Below are 5174 nucleotides of genomic sequence, written 5' to 3'. Positions count from 1 at the left end.
TCAGGGAAATGCGTTTTCCTAACAGACCCCATAATGGCTAAATGTTCCTGTACACCCACATAAGCTAGCCACCCACTGAAAGTATAAAAAGAAAAGAAAAATAAAAAGTCCATGATAGAATTATACACTACCTTCATCAGTTCCTTGCTTGGCCTATGACATTGTATTCTTAGCTGAAATCCTTTATAATGATTCTCTTTATTGAGCTAGCTCATAAACCTGGTTTTGGTCTTATTGTATGATAAAACTGGGTAACATGGAAAACTGATACAATGAATAAACACAGCTTAACAAAATGTATTAGTACAGTAGGAGTTTTAAGTCTTGTGGGCAAAGAGGCTTGCCTTTGTGGTGTATTATACAAACATCTCTTTTCAAAGAAAGATACAAGAAATAGGAAGTAGAAACCAGAAAACATGTTAGAATCTTCCAAACAGTTAACATTTTGAATAAACAGAGAATTATGGCAGACTTCCAAGCAGGCCTTTCAGTTGCTGTAGTGGTATCAGCTAGCATTCAGGAGCAGGCTTGTGTTTCTCTCCTTATATCATGCTGTCTACTCGGGATGGTAGTCTTTTGAAGAAATTGCTCGGTATAGAAGGCAACTTGCTGCGGAATCTGGGGTGTCGAAGCATGAAAAGGCCTATGACCAAAGCCACTACTCTGAATGGAGTAATATACAGCACAATAGCAGCGCAGAGACAGCAGAATATGAAAAGGCTAGTTGCCCTTGGGTCTCTCCAGCTGAGAAGTGATTGGAATCTCTCCCCCTGTGTAGCCATGTCTCCTACCACCGTCTGAATCCTCCCTGCAACACTTCTAAGCCTGTCATATCTCAATCGAACTATGTCTTGGGGCTTAGATGTTGGGAAAGTGTCAAACTCCTCATCTAGCTCATCTGGGTGGACTGCCTCTGCCCATGAGAGTCTAGTGTCCATGTGAGGTGGGTGTCTTTGGCGGAATCTGTAGTTCCATATCCCAATGAGGAACATATAGAGGAAGATGGTTGGGAGTATTAACTCCGGGTACCATATCAATATGAGGAACAGAACATGAACGAGGACTGATGTGATTGGGTTCTTCCAGTGACAAACATCATCAAACCATCTGCTGACAGTTATTGTACCAGATAACAGCGACATGATCCTAAAGAAGTAAGCTTTGCTTCTTCTCATACTCCACATGTGGGAATCCACATCCAGCATATACTCAACAACTTCCTTCCTGAGTGGTGGCTCGGCACGTCCAAGCCTCACTGCCACAATGTTCATCGCCTGGTATCTAAGACTGTCTAATTGGTTTACTGTGAAAGGATGTATGTAATGCATCTTTGGAAGTAGAGGATGGCCATAGAGGTATATGATGTTAGCCAAAGAAAGGCAAGTAAAACGAACTGCTAACTGGAGCTCCCCCATTTTCTTTATCCCATTTGGGTGTAGAACAATAAGTGGGTAAGAGTGTGTGTAGATCTTATCTGCTTCCAGGGTTGACAGTCGAATTCTTACCTTTCCAATCCGTGAGTCTCTTGCTGTGCCACCGGTAGCTGGTTTCTCGTTACCCCCCAAATGGCAGTTGTCGAAAACTCCTAGTGTGATCACTGTGCAAGGATCATAGACCTCCCATGTGTATTGCTCATTCCATTTGGGACTGAAGCTGTCAATAATTGTTCTGGTTCGTACCCACTTCTGTCCATACCTGGCAACGCAGTAAGCATCTGTGGCGCCCCGGCCATCTCTCATCTTCATGGGCAACAGCCCCTGTGCGCTCAGGATTCCCACCTCCAATATGCCGATTGGTTGCTTCCACAGCTGCCTTGCAGTAGGGCGTTGGTCACTTATGTACATGGTTGATTCGTCTAGTACATGGTAACCACCTTCCAGACAGACTCTGAGGTGAATCCTGCTAGAAAATTTGAGCTCCTTTCTCTTGTCTCCTTCCAAGACTCCAAACCCAAATTTCTCAAGGTTGAACCAACGAGAATCAACTGGTCGGTGGTCCAGGCGTTTCTCAAATATGTTGAGCGTCAGACTTATCCTCCCAAGGACATCGTCCTTGGATTGGTGCACTCGATCCTCAACTGTAAGCATCAACTGTTCTTCAAAGGGCTCAGCCACTACAAAGACCAGATCTTCATTCCAGAGTGGGTTGATGGTACGAGTTGGGCATAACTTGGTCTTAAGCACTTGGCTGCCAACCTGAACTTTCACAAACACCTCCGGAAGACGGCTTCTGTCATTCGGTTGTACATCCTGGGCTTCAATCACATTCACCCTTAGGTACCACAGTTTGGGTGAGACGTAGACCTTTGATCGGATGTTGAAGACACCCTCTCCATGAACGGAAGCAGCGTCTGAGTGCCAGGCCTCTGGGAAGGCTTCATCAGCCTGTGTTCCCATCCAAACTGCAAGCATGATCTCTCCCTTCACCTTCCCGTCTCCCCGGCGATCCTCTAGTCTGTACCACTGAGGTGCAAGGGGGCTATCGGGTGGCACCCTCGTCGGCACCTCATTTAGATCAAACACCACCTTCCCGAGATAGTCATCTCTCGCCACCATCTCTTTGTCCTTGACGAAGACCTCTAGTGCTGATGACTGAATTCTCTCTTTGGAAAATGCAAACACCTGGTTCCACTCAGGATTGGTTTTCTTCTCGAAATGCCTAGTCGTCCCTTTGTAATTCCCAAGCTTCACTTCTGCATATGGATCACAGCTTCCAGCGATGGAATTGGTAGGTAATTCTTTGGCTTTTACAACTCGAACATACAGGTAGTACATCTGTTCTACAAGGTCGTACGTGCTGGTGAACTTGTCTCCGCTCATCCATCCTCCGCCACCACGTATTCCTCCACTTGGCCATCGTTCTCCAAGTTGTGGGCTTGTGTCCTTCAGTTTGTAGTCCTCCTCCTGTTGGTTAGGATGGGGTTGTGGGTTGTTGATCTGGTGCATGATTAACGGCACGACTTGTGGCTGTCTCTCTACCGATATACCTGCTTGTGAGCAAACTTGCTGCTTGTGTATGTATTGGGTAGTCTGGACTTTCACTTCTACAGGCTCCTTGATCTCCTCCTTTGCCTCCTTGTGATCAGGACCAGCAGTACCAGTAGTACCAGCGACTCCAGCTGGAGAAATGGTGTCAACTGCGACAACTGTAGAAGTTGAACTACCAGTTACCGCAGCAGCGGCCTTGCATGTAGTGGCCGCAGTATCAGTAGCTGCCGGATAATCTGTAGTAGTAACAGTAGTAGTAGCTTTATCAGAAACGGGAGGAGGAGGAGGAGGACGTGATGGTGGTGGACAGGATGGAAGGGGAGTTGTGGGTTCTGATTCAGGTGAAATATAAATTTTCAGGCCAATATCGCCTTTGACGTATGAGAAAAACCATTTCTTTTCTAATTGGAACCTTTGCAAAGCTTCTTCTCCTTTTTTAACAACATTAGAGCCATGAATCCATACCTTCCCAAGAAAATTGCGGCCAGCAGGGATCGACCTCCTCTCGTTGTAGACGCAAACTTCAATGGTGTACTGATGGAGGCTGTTGGGGTCTTGCAGGTTGAAGAGGAGCTTCTCGTTCCAGACAGGGTTGAGGTTTCTGTGAACTGTGTGGGATCTGATTCTCTGGTTCTCGAAGTCAACTTCTACAAATGGACTGGAGGATCCTTCACCGTCTCTGGGCATAAGATTGTGGGCGTCCACCACCTCCACCACCAGCTTCATAGTCCCTTTCTGATTGCTTAATTTGCTGCTGCGAGAAGCTGCAAGGAAGCGGCCTCTCGCAAGAAACCTGAAGCTCGATTCTGAAGCAAAGTTATTCTGACTACGAAAGTAAAAGTGACAGAAAGGAACGGTTAAGGTTCTTCTCTTTGTCTCCTACATGATGCATGGCAGGCCTTGTTTCTGGTTATGTGCAGGAAAAGAGTTCTTTCATGGAGAAGCTGTCTGCAAATGTCTCAGGGAGGTAAAGGCATAAGCTTTGTTTAAAAATTAAAAGAATTGTATTAAAGTGAACCAGACTAGACCCCATTTTCTTATAGTGCAAGTATTAGAAAATCAAATCCCTTGTTCCAATTTCTAACAAAAGATGACCCAAGTCACCTCCTTAGCTGACAAAGATTGCCTTTAGCTTGGCTAGATTCTCTGCAACAGAATGCCCAGAATGCCCTTCATTCTGTCTAAGAATTCTCAGTTATTGATACAGGGATCATATTTGGCTCAAGGCTAATTCTGGTCAAAGCACTTGGAACAGAATTGTTAGGGAGTGTGTTCGGGGACATTCCTTTCTTCTTTGGGCTGCAAAATCAATGTGAAGGAAAGCAGGCGAACAAAAAATACATACGGAAAGAGAAAAGCAGACTGCATTTAAAAGAAAAGCAAAAGCAAAACCCAAAGTTGAAGGCCTGGTGAGCCTTGACAAAGATGCGTTTTTGCTTTGCTTTATTCTATTCTCTTCTCTCATGGACCTACAATTAATTTATTATTTCCGGTTCTCCTTTCCTTATCTAGTGCCCAGAATTGCACAGAAGCTTCTGCATTCATATCCTTACTTACCTTGGATAGTTTCACATCCATATAACCTAACTGACCAAACCTCTCCTCCCTGATGAGAGAGCTGGATTCCATGTTGATGGGCGGTCATTTACCTTTTACCAAAGCTTCTTCCATCCCAGGAAGAAACTGTGAAATCTTTTGAATGTATGAAACCGCAGTTAAAAGGGTTACTGGGAAACGACTTAAAAAGGCTTTTGGCATACCTGGGGAGCCTCCTTTTCATAGCCCTGATTAGATTGCCTTGTCGTGACTGATTGGTTAATTGATTACTGATTAGTGGCCTTGTCTCTATGCTTCGGTTTGCTGATTGCAATCATCAAGGTCTCAATGTAACGAGTCTGGCCTAATATTCTTGTGTATAAATATGCAGATTTTAAATTCCTTGCTGCAAAAACAAGAATTTAAAGTCATTATTCTTCCATGCATGCTCTGATTCTTTGCCTTTTCTAGGTCATATGGAGATGTAGGCGGTGATAGTTGGCTTTATTCCTTGTGGGTTGGCTACTTGGCTTTATTCTGTATTACCATTACTTCTAGAAATGCCTAGTCCCTATCAGGAATAGGATGCATGCACTTGGGAGAAATCTTATATAAAAAATAAGCTTTGAACTTACCATCTATCACCCATAG

The 5174-nt window shown here is 44.5% G+C and overlaps 1 pseudogene across 1 annotated transcript; it reads right to left on the bottom strand.

The window, feature by feature from the left end:
- Positions 1 to 268: 268 nt before the first annotated feature.
- LOC148861632 (FT-interacting protein 1 pseudogene) lies at positions 269 to 4850 on the bottom strand (annotated as a pseudogene). The gene is made up of 2 exons (XR_016112344.1): positions 4748 to 4850; positions 269 to 3935 (listed from the first exon to the last, which is right to left on the bottom strand). The product of XR_016112344.1 is annotated as an FT-interacting protein 1 pseudogene (transcript).
- Positions 4851 to 5174: the final 324 nt, after the last annotated feature.

This window comes from Nelumbo lutea, chromosome 4, assembly GCF_056320005.1.
Source record: "Nelumbo lutea isolate HS-2025 chromosome 4, American lotus-T2T, whole genome shotgun sequence".
In the NCBI taxonomy this organism is placed as follows: Eukaryota; Viridiplantae; Streptophyta; class Magnoliopsida; order Proteales; family Nelumbonaceae; genus Nelumbo; species Nelumbo lutea.
Note: the sequence above shows the minus strand (reverse complement) of the source record. Positions and strands in the feature narration are given on the sequence as shown.